This window comes from Crocodylus porosus, unplaced genomic scaffold (genome assembly GCF_001723895.1).
Source record: "Crocodylus porosus isolate Cpor-Errol unplaced genomic scaffold, CroPor_comp1, whole genome shotgun sequence".
NCBI lineage: Eukaryota > Metazoa > Chordata > Crocodylia > Crocodylidae > Crocodylus > Crocodylus porosus.
The window spans coordinates 8,331,000-8,349,577 of NW_017728949.1; the positions used below are offsets into that span (position 1 = coordinate 8,331,000).

General features: G+C 41.3%; 1 protein-coding gene across 18 annotated transcripts in view; it reads left to right on the top strand.

Moving 5' to 3' along the window:
* The window catches only part of MAP2 (microtubule associated protein 2), a 364,315-nt gene that overhangs the window by 146,076 nt on the left and 199,661 nt on the right, over positions 1-18,578 (top strand). For 17 of the 18 annotated variants that reach the window (XM_019553948.1, XM_019553947.1, XM_019553954.1 and 14 more), the window contains exon 3: positions 15,832-15,898. The gene's annotated coding sequence lies outside the window, so the exon portion shown is untranslated. Of the gene's footprint in view, positions 1-13,649; positions 15,515-15,831; positions 15,899-18,578 lie in introns of those variants that run through there. The other variant, XM_019553950.1, reaches the window with a different exon arrangement.

The window sequence follows — 18,578 nt, forward strand, 5'->3', positions numbered from 1 at the left end:
CTGGGGGTGGGTACCCAGGGTCCCTGCCAGCTGATTGCTGAGCCAGGACCAGGGGGTTCAGGGCCTCTCCCATGCGTGCTCCCTGGCAGACCTGGAAGGGGACCAGAAGTCCACTTCTAGGTTTGCTGCTGAGCATGTGGGCGTGCTCCTGTGGGATGCTCCATCCACCCCACCATCGCAGCATTTACAAGCTGCACCTGGTACCTTGAGCTATGTAGAACAAACATTGAAAGCTGTGTCTATGTCCAAATTGCTGATTCTTCAAATCAGCATTGACTCTTCAGATTCAGATTCAACTGAATCAAATCGGGGTCAGTGACCCAAATCAACAAACTGAATTACTGTCCCTGATTTGAGCCAAATCTGAATCAAATAGGATTCGTTTCGCACATCCCTATTAGGCAGGGCTGGGCCAGGGGCTGCTGCCCAGCCAGGCAGTGCATGACGCTTGGGGCCCAGGGCTGCAATGCACAGCTGCAGAGCCCCAGCAGGGAGTGGGACAGGGCTGTGAGCCGCTTGTCCAGGAAGTGGAGTGGGGGAGGCATCTCCCTGCCACGGTACACACTCCTGGGCGGCAGGGGGGACCCATGCACCCCAGATCTGTGCGTGGGCCAAGGGTGGGGACAGGCTGCCCACTGTGGGTGCAGGCTCCTGTCCTGCTGCCCTCTCCCAGGGCCTTCACAGCCTGGCGGGCATGACCTAGCATGGCAGGGTACAGCACAGCCATGCAGGAAATGTGCTTGCCATGGCAAGCTCCGTGCTACCCTGGCATCGCATCCCTTGTGTGCACAGCAACTTTGATGGGCACAACCCCACGATGCTGCCCTCACTGCAGCTGCACGTGCAGGGGGGTGCATCACCAAGGCAGCGCGGAGCTTGTAGTGGCAGGCAGTTTCTCCATGTGACTCTGCTGTTCCATGCCGCACCAGGTCATGCCCGCTGGGCTGCGGAGGGCCGAGGAGAGGGCAGCAGGATGGGAACCCATGCCTGCAGCACACAGCCCATGCCTGGCCCCACCCCCACCCCACACAGATCTAGGGGGCATGGGTCCCCCACGAGCCCTGGAAATGCATGCCATAGTGGGAAGCCACTCCATCCTCACTCTCTTCAGCCTGCAGCGAGAAGGCAGCAGTGGGGAGCTGGGATTTGCTCCACTTCAGTAGCTGCTGTCTCTTGCTGAGGGCAGGGGGCTATGGCCCCATAGCCCTGGCAGCTGGGGGCCCCCTTTAGCAGGGCTGGGGGAGCTGGGGCTGTGGGCGGAGGTGAGTGGCACCAGCAAGTCTGTGGGATGGGGTGGGGGGCGCTAAGAGCCATGAGCAGGGCCAGAGGGTTGTGGGGGGCCTTTAATTTTAATCACAGATTTTGGGGGGTTTATTAGAGATTTTGTGATTCTTTATCAGGGAAAACCAGGATCCTTGCTGACAACTTCTCTTTGACTGACTGTTTTTGTTTCATCCAGTTATGTACTTGTCTTATAGCAATTTTCATCCAGCCCACATTTGCCTCTTTGGCATGTGAATGTCATATGGGGATGTATCTTAATCCTTTGAAAGTCAAAGTATACCTTATGCACTGCTTTTCTCTTATCCACAAGGCCAGTTATCCTGTCAGGAGGTCATTAGATCAACTTGACATGATTTGTTCTTGACGGAATTATGCTGATTACTTTTTTATCATTTTATTATCTTCTAGGTCTCTATACATGGATTATTTTTATAATTCCTTCCAGTATCTTTTCAGGAATACCTGCCAGCCTGACTTTCTGTAGTTCCCAGATTCTTCTTCTTTTTTAAAAATCTTTTAAAGCTGGATACTGACTGTCCTTCTTAGGGCCTTTGGACTTTTTTGTCCGCCATGAATTCTTGAAGATAATTGTAAATTGTTCAGAGGTTGCTTTGGCTAGTTCCTTAAGCACTCTAGGGTTAGTGGCATCAGGCCCTGCAGACTTAAATAAATCCATCCTTTTTTAATATTCTTTACCTTGTCTGACTTTTGGTGTTTTTATAAATCCTTTTCTTTTTTCCTTCTATAACGCTTCCTAATAGTATTTCATTATGATCCTTATCTTTTCTTATTTTACCCCTGCTTTTGCTATCCCTTCATATTCATTCCAGATTATGTGCCATTGTTTCCACTTTCTGTACATCTTTTTTTTTTTTCCAATTTTTAGGTTCCTAATAGTGCCTGAAGCACCCATACTCATCTGTTACTATAAGTCCTATCTTTCCCCTACATCAGGAGAGTTTGTTGTTAAATATCTAAAGCCAGTTCTGGACTGCCTCTTCCTGAAAGCGTCCAGTATGCAACCTACATGCCTTGAGGCATGTCTTGTACAAGATATAGCTAGTTCTTTCTTTGATATCCTCTTGATCAGTTTAGAAGGTTTTCAAAGGAATCATAGGTATGGGCTTCAGGAATTAGAACTAGTGATTTTTTTTTAAAAAACCTTTTTTTCTCTCTTAATTTTGGGTCATTATTCAGTCAGTGCACATGTATAGTTTTGGCAGTTAAAATATTGCTGAAAAGTTTAGTCTTTTGAATAACATATAAGTATCTGGATCATTAGCAGTAATAACAAATCCCATTAGAACATTTAGAACAGTCAGAATGCTAAATCGAGTGTCCTGGCAACTTTGTAATTTGGGTCCTTTATCTAAAAAAAATACTTGTTTATCCAAAATGAGGTCATATTCCTCAATGTATACTAGAGCATTCCAAAGACCTTCACTTATTTCAAACTGTTTATTCTAATAACTTTAATCTCCCACCCCATTCTGATAAATTAGATCTGACTATAATTATATCTTCCTAAAATTTCCTTCCTTATTTCAATTGGATATAACTTTCTTTGCTTCCTACCATAAATTCTTCTGTAGTACTGTGTGCTGTTAGCTGCTGCTTTTCACCCTACAGGCAGCTGAATTCCAGAGATGATGGAAGTAATTTTTATGTACAAATAACTTGGAAAACCTTTTTTGCGTAGTGCTTGGAGACCATGGTAAAACAAATTTGCTTTCATGTTATCAAGTCCAGGTCTCTATTCGATATAAAACTATGTTATACTTGGTATAATAACTGATAGACCCTCAGTGGAGTTACTCCTGATTTTCACATTTGTAAGCAAAAGGAAAATGAGAATCATTATATCAATGCAGGAAATTTATTTTTACGGTGATGAAGACAGGAGTCAATCACAAGAAGTTAATGAATAAGCCTGCTGAATCTCCTATGTTAATTTCACAGCAAATGTAACCGTCAAAATCCATTGAGAAATACATTCAGGGTGGTCATCCATGAAAGGAGCCTTCAGTGTGATTATGTGATTGAGATGGATCAGAGGGAAGGTCAATCAGGATGTCTGGAAATAGGCACTGTACTGAGCATAGGACTGGGAGTCAGCAACCCTTATACAATAAAAGAACACATCCTAGATCTATTGTATAACAAGTGCATTTACACATGCTAATACTGCTAGATGGGTTTACTCCACAGTAATTTACTGTGGAGTAAACCGACCCTGGGCAGGCATTTACATGTGCAGGCATTTAGGAGCAGATTTGCTGTCAACCTGCTGTGCCCCTGTGCAGCAGCCGGGGGAGCCCCAGGCTCCTAGCAGGGACTGGGAGGTTGTTCCCTGCCCCTGGGAACTGCCTGCTGCCAGAATGGGCTTTGATGGTGGAGCCCGTGCTAGGGCAGTGTCCCCCTGCCTACAGCTGGGAGCTCCTCACCCCGGCTCCTCAATCACCTGTTGCTGGGACTGGGGGACATTGTCCCAGCCCAGGCTCCAGCACTGGAACCTGCCCCAGCAGCTGGCAGCTCCTAGGGACAGGAAGCAATCTCCTGTCCCTTGCTGCCTGACTAACTGGGAGCAAATTTGCTCCCAGTCAGCCATCTACATGTGCCTAACTGTGCAGTAATTACTCTGCAGTTAAATTTTAACTGCAGTTGCAGGTAGTAAATTAACCACATAGCGGACCAATTTACTGTGCAGTAAGCACCTACATGTGTAGATGGTGATGCTTACTGCACAGTAAATTGATCTACTGTTCAGTAAAGTATCTCATATAGATGGGTGCACTGTGTAGTTAATCCATGTTTTTGCTTTGAAAAGGTAAAATGTGACTGAAGACTTGATTTTTTGTGTAAATGCCTGTACAAAAATACACAGAAAAGGTAAGGGTTGATGCCCTTGCTAAATAAGAACTGGACTAAAATTTGAGGCGAGACATAAAGAAAAATCATGAGCACTTTTTTGATAAAATTCAAAATTTTAAAGTTTTTTTTAAAATATTGGAATTATTATAGAAAGTTTTCAGTTATTTCTTCAGTTTGTTAAAATGGCAGTAATTGAAATGGTCACAATGTGAAATGTCAAGGTAAATGTAATTCAAATGCAAAAAATGAATCGGCTAGCTTTCATTCAGATCTATTTAATGTACTGGGTGTTGCTTGTGATTTTGGTGGGGACTTTATTGTTGTCATGGATTGGGTATAAAATAAGGTAATTCAATTAGAAGCAGAAAAAATGTTGTTTGGATTTATTCTTGGGGCATGTTTATATGGGAACAGTCAGGAGAGCTAATTCAAATTACTTTTTTTAAGTGAATCATTTAAAACCTTGTTAAACCTTATGTGGACTCTTCAACTTAGAATTAAGGTGGTCTTAACTGAGTTTTGCACGCTGTCTTGGAAGTGAATTAAAATAATTCAGAATAAAACTCCCGTAATTGTGGATGAGCCTCTCCAAAATGTCCAAGCATACATTTAAGTGGGATTTCACTTTGAATTCACAAAATTTTAGTTATTTGAAAGTAATTTTCTTTAGTGTCCCTGTGTAGACATGAATCTTAAGTAGAGTACTGGCACAGATGACATCTTTTAAAAGGAAGGAGGAAATCCTGCCAAGAGGAGCACAGGGAATTTGCTGTAGTATATATAGGGTACTGTAGTAAAAGACAGGAGAACAAAGTTCTGATTCAGCAAGTGATATAGATGGATGCTTAATGTTTAGCACCTGAATAGACCCGTTGTAGCCAACAGTCGTATTCAGAACTTAACACTGAAACTTGTTTATGTATCCTGCTGAATCAGGGCCATGTTTTGTTAACATGTCTAACTGATAGTATATATGACACTACTTTAACTTTTCTTTATTTCAGTTTCCACAGCTGTAAAAAACAATCCCTGGAGATAGAGAGCGATCTCCCTGTACATGTACGTATATATGTACATGTATGTACGTACACACACACACACACACACACTTTATAATCCAGAGGCCATTGAAATCAGTGGAAACACTCCAGTTGACTTCAGTGGGGCTTGGATCATGTCCTAGATATCAAACTGTTGTTTTTATTTACCTTTATTTTATTTTAAAAATTCAGAATATGAAGGAACTTTCAAAGATGCCTACAGCAATGAGAATACACAGGCACTCCATGGGAAGGGAAAAGGATATTATTGCATCACTAAAGCATTATGCTGTGCTCCACCTACATGGATCAATATGACCGGTTAGTCCCATTCTTATAAAACAGACACTTTTTGGGAGGACAGAGTTGTTAAATTGCAACTTCCCTTCTCAGACTGACAGACCATTGTTGCATTTGTTTCTGCTTGACAGCCTTTTACATAACTTTTTGCTAAGTGAGAATCTGTTGAAACCACTTTCTCTAGATCTTACTACATGTTATTTCATTTTCTTTTGCTTATGCAGCTGGTCTCGCTGTCAGGTAGTCTGAATAATCAGAACCAAGCAATAGTTTTTATTCTCTTGAGTGAACAGGTGGATATGGAAGAAAATGGTCAACTATTAAAGGGAGAAGGCAGCTGTTAGGAAAGCAGGCTTTTAAAGGAAGAAGATGTGTAGCTAAAAGTCTAAGCAGTGAGAAGAGAATTGTCTGAGGAGAGCTGGCTGGGTTCATTTAGCTTTCAGCTGCTTTATTAACAGAATGGAAATATGAGATCATGTGCCATTATCTTTGAGACTCTGGCAGTTCTGGGCCCAATTCAAGAAAGCATTCCTTTTCAGTAATGCACTTCAAATGTGTTTAAATCCCATCAAAACCATTAGGAGTTAAGCATGTGTTTGAGTGCTGCTCTGCCTCCGTGATGGGGCAGGACACATAACTGGATTGTTTTGCACTGTGCTCCTCATTCTGCATTTATTTAAAGTCATGGTAGCTCAGTTTTAATTGCATGTCATGTGAAATCTAATTGAACAAAATAATTCGTGTTTTCAGAAATACTTTGTGGATAATTTCTGACAAAGGATAACAACTAGAGCTCTCATAGTGAAGTCTGACAACTTAATTAGGTCATATAGTATACTGAAGTACAAAATGAACTGACACTTAAACTATATCACCATAACCTTTGATATCCTACAGGAGCTGTTTTCTGTCTTGATTCATTCATCAGCAAAAGGATGGGAGAGAGTGGTCAGCTGTAATAAAAATAAGAATGCATGTGTCTTGTCTTACTAAAAATAAGCCAAAGTGGTAGTGTTTAGAACCAGATTCAATATAGGTTATATCTACTCTGCATTAGATTGCATGTTGTTGATCGTCTGAGAGAACTTTTAACTATCTGGCTTGGGTACTGATATCAGTGATGTAGTGTAGATGAATTATACCAGCAGGAACTGCTGATGCTCAGTGCATCTTAGGATCATGCATTTGCATCATCATGTGGTGACGTGAGTTTTGCCCATCCCTTGTTTACATGATAACAAAAACCTATATAACTTTGCCTCCCCACAAGAGAAGAAACAAGAAAAAAACTGAAGGAACAAACTCCTTTCTTTTGTCTACGTCCTCTAGGACAGGGGTAACCAAGATATGATCTGCAGACTGGATCCAGCCCATGAAGCCATGTCATCTGGTCCCTGGGGCTCCCTGCAGGTCTTATTTTCTCCACAAGCATGATAAACTACCTGATCTTTCAGTGATTCCATGAGGCTGATATTCAGTTCATGATCTTTGTGTTCTGCTCCTCTGTGATTTCCCTTTGTTTTTTTCACAATACTAATTTATTTTCCCTGTCTCATCTTTTGTAAATGTGGGACTATATTCCAAAATCAGTTGATTTGCAAGACACTGGGTACATCTACTTACTGTGCAGTAGCCTAACAACACTGCTAATACGTTACTGCGTAGTGTTATTGGGCTACAGCACTGTAAGCATTGCAAAAAAAATCCCATGCACCAGCACTACTGCACAGTTACTGTAGTTACTGCGCATTTAGTTAGTACTTCATTAAGCAAATACTAAATATAATGCACAGTAACTACTGCATATTAATGAATGTGTAGACGTGCCCACTGTGAAGCATGGGCAACTGGTGCCTCCTGAGCCTGGGGCATCAGATCACCAAACAGGGGTGGGGGTCCCTCAGCGGCTGATCGCCGAGCCAGCAGCAAAACCGGAAGTGCACTTCCAGTTTTGCAGCTAGTGCTTCCACGGGGTGCACGGCTAATCTCACGGTGTGCACGTGCATCTGCATGCACCCCCTATGCATTGCCAATGCTGTGAGGTAATCAATGAATAGCAACTGTGGTGCTCTTTATAAGTTATTTTGTTAACTGAGTTCTTCAGGGTCCCACATGTGAGGGAATAGTAATGCTGATTAAAGCCTAATGTCTTGATGTGTCATAGGAATGAAAGGAGGACGCTAAAACAAGTGCTCAAAGACTTTCTGAATAGTGGGAGACTTGGCACATGCTTTAAATGCTTTCCTGAGTTGGAGCCAAATACAGGACACAGTGGACAGAATCATTACAGTTGTCACTATACTTGTGAACATATTCCAAGTCTGCAAGGTCCCTGACACCCCATTTCAAACTCTTTCTAGCAGAGACTTACAAAAAAAATTGTTCCCTGGATTTTTGATGCATGCAAAGTATCTATTTAGATACTTGGATGGGATTACCAGCATCAATTTGATTTGGAAATTTAGAAGAACTGAACTTGGATCTCCAGATGTGAAAGGTTTATCAGGATTTTTAGCAGAGAAACTCTAAGATGGGAACCTATACTGGCTTATGAGAAGTCAATGAGCTTTTTATTTTATCATCTAATTCCCAAGGAATAGATATCCACATTACAGAAACTAGCCACCATAATTGACACTAAGGATATAGAAAATGTAACTGTTGTAGTTCGCTAAATCACTGTGCCTGACCCCAGATGAAACAGGTTTAAACCTGCAAACATTGGTATTTCATTACTGATCTGCACTCCCCCTGAAGAAGCAATTCCTCCCCTTTTAAAGTGGTAAAACATTGCAATTGTCCATAGTCTAATTAACCATATTATAGCCTCAGTGAAGAATTAAAGGGTTGAATTCGCACTGAAATATGATGCATCCAAGGCAGGGTTGTGCTGCACTGTTGAGTTGCTGTGTGAAAGCTATATTAATGATGCCATGTATAAATTGGGTATTTTAGAGTTTGTCCTGACCACATCCCCAGTGCCGACAGAAAATGTGATGACAATGTCACTCAAAGATGTCTTTTTGTAGCTGTTTTCTGGAATGTTTGTCAGTGGCTACAAGAGCCTAAAGTTGCACAAAAACATTCATTTGCACTGGTCCTTAAAATAAGAAACCTAGTCTTTCCTTGTAATAAAATAAGAATGAAAAGTGTGTGTTTGCCTGAAAGCTTCAAAGGTCTCCATAAAGCATCAGTTGCTCTGAGAAGCATTTTTACCATGATTTGAAAATCTTAGATCTTCAAATGAGGTGGCAGCAAAAAAATGGAAATCAGAAGTAGATTTGAGGAATATCTGGACAGTTGCCGTTTATTCAGTCATGATCTTTTTGTGAATCCAAGCAATTAATCTGTCTGACATTTTAAAAACAAGTAACAAACTGAGATGTCAGAGGGCCAAAGAGTGAACATAATTTACCTAGATCAGGGGTATCACATCCATCAGGCTCCATAGGCCAGATGGGAGGCATGGGGCCAGTATGCAAGCTGGTTTGGCCCCACAGACTGGCCCCAATGCCAGGCATCACAGCACATAGGCAGTGCACAGATAGTACACACCCTGGACTGGCCCCATGTGACATATATAGCACATGGGGCCAAGACCAACATATGCTGCATGCAGGGCCAATCTGCTACATCATATGCAGTGTTTAGGTACAGTCCAAGGGTTGCAGGCAGCACCACAGGCCAGATGTTATGTTTTTGTGGGCTGGATCTGGCCCATGGGCTATATCTTTGACATCCCTGGCTGGCTTAGATTATAAAACCCCTATTAATTGTGTGCTGCATGGAGTCTAGCTGCAAGGTTGGTAACTTTCTATGTGCTTAGGTATCCAGTGCAACAGGTACTTTTTGCAGAAGACAGGGTGAAATGTAAACAGGCAACTTGTGATGGGCAGTAAGATGAATGGTAGGTCTGATTTTGTTTACTTTGGGAGAAGGGGCACGTGAATTTGCTGGGGATACAAAGATGGGGGGTGCCTTTGGTACAAAGGAAATGAACAATACAATTTAGAAGACATTGGATAGACTGCCGGTGTGAGATGGGGAGATAAGTTATTTGTGCATCAATTCAGTATGAATGAAATGCAACAAGGATACTAGGGACAAAACCAGGGCTGCTTTGATCCTGAAACTTTCCACATTTTTTTTAATCTTCTTCCTTTGGGTACATGCTGAGGCTAATTATTCAGGCTGCAGCTTTTCCTTGCTCCCATCACTGCCTTATTTTTACTTAAACTTTTCTATATGAGTAATCATAGATATATTCACTGATGATGACTCCTGCTTCAACCGTCCTCACTGCAGAGCCCCTTTTCATAAGGCACATATATGCATTTTGAAGAATAAATTCCTTTTCTTCAGTCTTGTTTTTTCTTTCTAAAGAAATGGGAAACTTGCAATAAACTGGTCTCCTTGCAGAGCAATGCAAAAATCAGACTGCATATCCATTTATTATTACTGCAACAAAACTAGCAATGCTGGATAAAATAGCTACTTATAATTTAAAATGTCAGTGCAAGAAGACATGTTAAAATATTCATCCCTTCCCAGTCCTGCTTTCAAAACTGTGAAGCTGTTTCTGTTCACACAACTTGTTCCTTCTAATTTAAGGTCATGATCTTAGTAGATGCCACTCTGGGCAATGCATAACATTTCAGCTGAATTTTCTCTTGTATGGGTGCATGTGCAAGTGCGCACAATCTCTGATAGAAAACGAAGATTCAGTTTCTGGTGTGGTGGCTGGTATATGGCAGTGGTCTGAATAGAAGGTACTAGGTTGGGACTTAGGAGATCTGGGTTTGATTCCTGGCTTGGTGACAGACTTTTTTTCTTCTTAGTTATTCTTTTCATCAGTTCCCCATCTGTAAAATTTGGAGAATACTTTCTGTCACCTCTTGCCTGCCTTATCTATTTAGCTTATAAAGTATTTGTGACATGCACTGTTTATTTTATGTATGTCCAGTACCTAACAGAATGTGGCCTCATCTCAGCTGGTGCTTCTAAGCAACATTGTAATACAAATAATAGCAAAAGTGATGGTGCTTTATTGTTTATGAACACTAGAGTTTAAAATAAAAACTAAACTTTAGAGTTCAGGTGACACTTAAACAAGGCATGCAAATGATCTTTTCTTACTCCCTGAAGGAGATTTCAGCTTACTTTTCTCCCTTCTTTATGGGTAAGTTGTTAAAGGTGTGCACTAGAAAATAATGGTTTTATCATTTGACCCCTGGCAGACACTTAAATAATGGTGCCATTGAGATCTGAGGAATTTTATGTTCTATCCCAAACATCATGTGATCTTTTCCACACAGGCTAGGGACAGATGTTCAAAAAGACTGAGCCTGAATTGATTCAATCTTTGCAGGTTAGTCTAACCTGGCTAGGTTAAACTGGTTTGTAACTGCACAGATATCTCTTTTGAACTGAAGAAATGCAGGCACATGCCTGCAGTGGCTTAGGCTAGAAGGCACGGGGTGCTGAAGCAGCCCTTCCTTCCCTGTGACAGTGCTGAGCTCAGGGGCTGTGGCCAGGCCCCAGCAGGATGCTCTGATTAGGGAGGGGGTCCCCCTCACACACACACTGGGCATTGAGTTACACAGCAGGGAGTTACACAGGGAGTTGTTAGCATTTATCACCCCATCAAACAAAACAACAGCTTCTCTTATTAGTTAAAGCCACTTTTTCCAAGGAAGGAGTGGAGGGACATTACCACCTACTTGTTAATGAGCTCCAAAAAGCCCTAAGCCAACACTGTCTTGTCTGCTTTTGCCCCATTTCCCACACCATGGACCACAGCCAGCATGTGGTATGCTAACTAATGCTGAGAGGTATCTGTGTAAGGTAGAGGGGAGGAGGGAATCCCTGCTTGAACAGAGAGGGGGCAGAGAGGAGCAGGAGGAAGCCAGGCAGCTGCCTGCAGTCTCTGCCAGAGCTCCGGTCAGGGAGCAGAGAGGAGGGGCTAGCCTTGCTGGGCTGGAGCAGAGCCCTGTCTGGAGTTGCAAAGCACCTGGGATGCAATAGGACTCTGATTTAACTTAAACCAGGAAGGGATCTGGGACAGACAGTGCATTAAGTATGATACTACATTCAACCAAGTTCATATCAAACCGGTTTCAGCCATTTTCAAACTGGTTTATATGCACTGAACATCTGTTCTGTTATAGGTTTAAACTCATTCCTGATCACTTAAATTGGTTAATGTGTAATGTCTGTCCCTAGCCATATAGGCTAAGTCCAGACGGTCAAAAAGTTCAAGGTTGAATTGATTCAATCTTTGCAGGATAATCTAAACTGCATAGATTGAACCAATAAGCAAATGAACAGATTCCAGAAATGCAGCCTGCAGTGCCCCAGACCAAAAGCTGGGGTGCACTAGAGCATGTTTTCCTGCTTGGCTGGAGCCGACAGTTTGGGCCAAAGCTAGCCCACTCACTCTGGGGGGATGGTTTTCAGGGGAGATGCAAAGCATCCTGGGATGCTAGGGGACCGAGCTAACTTGAATTTGGAGGAGATCTAGGACAGAAGTTCAGTAAACTGATTTAACCTAAATCAGTGAAGTCTGATACTACATCCATCCAGGTGTATCTTAAATTGGTTTCAGCCATTTTGAAAGTGGTTTGTGCACACTGAATTTCTGTTGTGTTACAGATCTGAACTGGTTTTGAATCACTTATACTGGTTTATGTGTAACTTTTGTCCCTAGCCATAATGTAGAAAATCATTGTGGTTGGTTTGCCATTTTATGGTGCCAGGTATTGGCTGAACATGTTGTAAATTATGGCACAATTAATGTGTTAATCACATCATAAATGTAACATCTGCTAGAGGCCTCAGTCACACATACATGCCTCCATTAGTCAGTGCCATGATTTATCACTATTTTAACCTCACGGGAATGGGGGAGGGTTTCTACTGAAAAATGATCTTATTTCATTATCCTAATTTACAAGAATTTTATATGGGGACAAGCTCATTTTGTGTGCAGTGACATTTGTTGAGATCATGAGTACCTCAAAATGTATGGCCTGATCTTGGAAAGAAATGAGTTCCTTGTGTTTGGTTGAATGCCCTCTGCGTCTTGCACAATCTTGTCCTTAGTGATTTCTTTCTCATCAGGAGTTTGTGAAATTCTTTTCTGTGTGCTATATATGACTTTATAGAAATTTGTAAGGGAGTGCTTCTCCTATATGATTGATAAGTAAAGCAATCCATTGTTTGCCAGGGAGTGACAAAATTGAAATGGTTTGCTGTGGACAGGGTCAGTAGTTAGGGTTTGTTTTTTGTTTTTTTCCAGGAAGCAGAGTTAAAGCAGTTTGAGGGCTGTCTTCAAGAAGTCCAACCTCAACTGTACTTTTCCTAGGTATATAAAGGTTTTGTTTTTCCTATCTCTAATTTTATGAAAGAGTTGTATACCCTCAAACTGCTGCTGACTTTTGCCTGTGATAATACGAAACTTTTGTGGCTAAATGTTTTTTTCTTTTTAAATAGTTATAGCTTTGGACTCCTTATGCCTGAAGGAAGGAAGTTGGGTTTTGATTACCTTTTCACATTTTCTGAGGCCCCAGAATGGGCACAGGAGATGGATGCTGCCTAGGGATGTGCATCAGTTTCTATGTAAGGCTTAAGACAGGACCCTGCATTGACAGTAATCTTTAATAAGGCTTACAGGACACCTTTCTATTCTTCTCCTTCACCTGTCTTGTGTTTATGGGCCTTTACCGCAAACCTTTAGAGTTTGATGGAGTCTGGTGGTACCTTTTGCAGAGAGGGCAGCATGGAGGAGCTGAGGAACAGCTCAGTGCTTTGGGGGAAGGCAAGGAGACACTAGACATAGGGGCAGGTAATTATTTCGGGCAGAGGGCTGCTTACTGAGTTTTGGCAAACTATTGAGGGCCACATGAGAGGCAGCCAGGGACAGGTAAATATTAATTTTCTTAATTGGGGGAAAGGGGCACCCACGGGCCTGATAGAATGGCTTGGTGAGCCTCATTCGGCCCCTGGGCCACATTTTGCCCATTCCTGCGAGCCTCCCTTGCTTCTGCAAGTGAGAAATCAAAGCAAGTTTCTTTTGATGGGCCACAGGAAGGTGGATGGAAGGAAAAGTCAGAAATATGCTAGAGTTTTCCTCGCTTCTTTCTCCTAGACTTCTGATCTTTCCCTTTCCCCATCTCTTCCAGGAAGATAACTTGTTACACCTTTATTTTCAGGCTCACCCATAACCACTGTCTCATGCCTGCCGCTATTGGTGACTGGTTTCTTCCATTTCCTCATGCTCCCCCTCACTGGAGGTGTGTTGATTTAGTGGGAAAAGATAAATTTAGAGAAGCAGAAAAATTGTTACATGTGCCCTGTTTAAGGGAGCAAAGGAAGGCAGTGAGGGAAGCTACTGTCAGTCTTTTATACTTAATAGACCTCCCACTACTGTGGTCCTTTAGGGATATCCAGACAAAAACACCTCATGGAGCTCATGTGGAGTGGGAACAGGGCAAGAATGGTGGCTAGGGGGAAGAGGTTAGGGATGCATTGCACCATCTCCTTATGGACCTCCTAAGGTGAGATCTCCCAGTAAACCTGAGGAGGAATATTGGCCCCTCTCTACAGCCTTAGGGGCATGTTAGGTCCCTCACATGGCATATTAGGCCCACAAGACATGTGGAACTTGTTATGCCCCCTCAACTGCCTTTGGGTAGGAAAATGATCCCATTTTCCATTGACAAGCCTTCCTAGCAATAGGGTTGCCTTGTGAGGTCCAGCTAAGGTAACGGGACAGCAGTCGATGTGTATATTTAGACTCCCGATCCAGTAAAACCCTAAATCTTAAGCTTTACTAGGCCCACTGGCTTTACTAGGACTGAAGTTAGGCATGTGCTTGTGCTTTGCTTGTTTGTGTCCTTAATAGCTTGGATTAGATGGTATTTTATAACAAAATTACAACTTCGTAAAGAAATTTAGCTTCATTTTTGGTCCTGAAGTCCAAATCTCAACCTGGTTATTCAGACTGACCAGACTGATCTTCCCTCTCCCCTCCACCCCCAACCTCTTTTTTTCCAGTCTTTAGACTGTCTTGCTTTAGAGTGTTTTGCTTAAGGCCTTTATCTGATTCTTGTCAAATTTGGATAAAAATAAACATGTACCCTGGCCCTGACCTAAACTGCAAATTTTGAGGCAAACTTGTAAGTCGCACAAGTTTGCTTTCAGGCTGAAATATGGGGTGGCTGCTGTCTATCACAATACTGGTTACACAGAGCCTAGCTTACATTCATGCTGCTTTTGCTCTTCAGTGACTTCCCTGTTTTTCTTTATTGGTAGAAATAAGAAATATAGATTCCAATAACTGAGCAAATGACTTACCAACAAATTCAGGGACATCTCAATCAAAAAAGGGGACAGTAAAATCAATGTGTGGTTCCTAATCTGTAATGCAGAGATTGTCAAATCCCTCAAGACTTCCTTTTCAAAATGTACAATATGTAAAACCTGTTTAGGATTTGGATTGGTATAGTCACAGAAACCGTGTGGTGCTGCTGCCTGTATGCAGTATGTGCTAGTGTGTATGCTTGGCAGTGGCACAAAGGGAGGCAGTTGATGATATTCATAGGATTAAAGGCCTGATTCCTGAGGACACACTTGGTTGGATGCAATTACAATGCCTCTCAGGCATTTGATACCAGAAACCCCTTGACAAACTGTTTGAGCAGACGCGAGTCGCAGCATCCTATTGTGAGTGAATGATGGCGGAGCTGGCTGGCTTGTCATCATTCTCGAAAATTCTGTGGCCAGTGAACTCCCTCTTCCTCTCCCACTCGCCCTCTTTTCCTTTTCACCACTGCAGGGACTTTTTCTAATTTGCAGTTTTCCTTTTCCTGACGTACACATGGTAGATACAAGCTGGTGGCTTGCAGACTGCGTCTGTCTGGAGATAGGCAGCAAGCTGATGGATAATAATGCTCCAGGAGAATGATTATGCAGCAGTTATTTAAGGATAGGCTTTTTGGGGTATGGCAGCGCATGAGCTGGTAATGATTTTCTTTTTAAGATATCAGCTTTATGTGATTTATGAACATTTAAAAAGACACCAGCATTCTTGTGTAGAATTCAGGATTCAGTCTGCTGAATGTTTAGAGCTGCATTAGTACACATTGCATTAATTAAAAATGTATATATAATAATGATGGTATCTCTTTATATATATTCTGTGTGTGTGCATGTATATTATCTGTATATCTTTGTACCAGTTTAATGAAAACAATTTTCTTCCTCCCCAAAGGCTGAAGAAAAGACTGTTGCATCAAAAATAAAATATTTTTTTACTCTTTTTGGCTTATTTTAATAGATTCGTCAGCCTGCATACACTAATTTGACGCACTGACTAGGATTTGCTTTTTCACAGATCAAAAAAGGTATGATGGCACATTTTATTTTAATATTTTTACAAGCATTTAGGTATTTGAAGGTTATTGCTGATAGTGTCTTCTAGTAATGTCTGTATTGCTTCATTCTGTCATATTCTGCTATGCTACATCTTTGCATAGGTATTCAGTCTGATCTTACTATGTACACTAAAGTTATTTTCTACATGCATGTGTAAACTCAGACTGCTTGATTTGTGTTGACTGCACTGTCAGATTGGGCATTTCACCCAGGGGAAGCTAGCAAAGGCTAAAAAAAACTTCATTACCTGTCTGCCTGAGCTGATTTAATAGCCCTGTGAAAACTGTGTATAAAATCCTCCATCTGCATTGAGATCAATAACATTAGAAATGGGTTCTTCTTCATACAGGTTTGATTGTGACATAAATCTGTGCAGTAGGGGTTGGGGTTAAAGCCAGTGACTTGCTCTTATCTAGTAACAATCTATCACAGAACACACAGCTGAAGGCAGAGATAGCATAATATGATGCATCACATTCACGAAGCAAGAAAGGGAAATCACTAACCCTTTCAGTTCTGTCAGAATATGTAAAATACCTCAGCTTGTGGTTTCATGCATGGAATTTTAATATGCTGCCAGTGAGGGGCAACGCTGGAGTAGCACGTCATGTATATTTTTTATATGTCATTCACGTTTAGGAGTCTGCTCCTACATGATGATACAAAAAAGGCTAAATCTGTTTTTTAGGAATATTTTGTTGCCAATACATAAATGCAAATATGTAGTCATCTCTTTCGCAGTATCTCTGTTTTGCTTGAATTCTTTGATGCTAGCTTCATAGAATAGTGAAAAAATAGTGAACCCTGCTTGTGAGGGCATGCCTTCATAATGAGGACTTTGCAAGCTGGTATGTTTGGGTGGGATTTTCAAGTGCCTATATGTCTTAGGAGTACAGATCATATTGGCTTCCAATGAATCTAGTGTTTTTAAAACATTTAAGCAGTTTTGAAAATCCTACCCTTTGTCTCCTGCCTAGACAGGGATATTTATGATCATCACCTATTCACCTTTTACCTGTTATATTTCTCCCAGCTTTTAACCCATAACCTTCTGTGTTCACTCTACACATTTCCTCTTCTTATACATGTGTGTTTGTTAGGATGGGCCCTAAATTTTCACATACTTCACTACTATGTCTCATCTAGCTTTCTAAAGGGCATTGCAATAATGAGATTAAAAATAAAAGTAAAGACATTTTCAAGAAAGACAGATCGTGTGGTATTACTAGGTGGGATGAAATCAGGAATCATGGAAATTGTGTGAGAATGCCCAGTGTTGTAGTCCAGTACCCAGAAATGAGACATTTGATTAAGTTTTGGGTAAGCATGCAAACTCAATAAAACTTTTGGCCTGGACTTCCTGAGAATTGTCATCAGTGCTGTTAATAAAAGACCACAAAGTTCACTTTGAAATCAGGCTAATAATACTTTTATGTAACATAATGTTGCCAATCATTTTTCACGCACAGTTGATATAGAGGTTCTATTTCTGAAGCAAAGTGAACATGGTCTGCAGCTTTTCAGCTGGTCAGCTAATCCGTCCTAGTTCTCACATCACGGATAGTAATTTCCTAAAATTTCCCTGTTCTCTAGACCATTTTACTTCTTGTTGAGGAGGAGGTGCTTTTGCTGTCTTACGGATCTCCCTGGATAAATAAAGTTCTTCAAAGGAAGTCTTCATTTGTTGTTTTTCAGAGGCTTCTTTTGAATAGTAATCTGTCCCTGATCTGCATTAACATTAGACTTAGCAAAGTTGAGGGGCAAGGGCAGCATAATGTAAAAACGAAACAAAAACAGGATTCATGATAAATAGCTTCAACAATTTTTTGCAGCACAATTCAATTTTCCTTTCCTCCACTTTTAATTTCACTTCCAGTATCCAAGGGCAACAAGCCAAACTGCAGTGTAAGTCCAGGTTCATTAGTGCTTTCCAAATTGTTTCAAGGACTAACAGTACTTACTGGTTTTGATGTCAATATTTAAGGTTTTGCTGCAGCATTGGAGACTGGGAAAAGAACGTTCTATACCCAGATAAAAATATACAAATAAAAGTGATGTCATAGTTAGCAGGCCAAATTGAGCTGCATAGTTTTTCACACAATCAGTGAATGATGAGTCAGTATCTGACAATGGGCTCCCTTTGGATTGATATTTTTCATCTCTTATAGGAATTCTTCTTAAGTATGCAGCATTTTACCAAACCTTTGTGATCTGAAAACAAAAGTAGTTTCAGTCATGAGTTTCTACATTAGGTTTGATTAGGGAAGATCTCATTTTAAAAAAAGAAAAAATATATATTTAAATAATTTTGAAGCATCTTTATTTTTCTTGAAGGACATGTTGCAGTGTTTGCTCTGACAGGTTTCTGCTATGCTAACTAAAGGCATTTAACCAAAGTTATGAACAGTAGCTGCACAGTGGTGAAGAAAGCTTTTTGAAATGGCAAAAAGAGGAGCTCTGTTGTTTTATATAACTAAATACCAGAAGCTAAAGTTTACAGTGGCAGTGATGTAGTAGGTTACAGGTGAATGCTACAGCCAGATTGACGCAGGGCCCTAAGAAATACCTGGATTCTGTATGTCCCTGCTGTTAGTTTCATTGGGTGTTACACTGGTGACGATGGTCTCTGTCTGTCTTAATTCTTGAGAT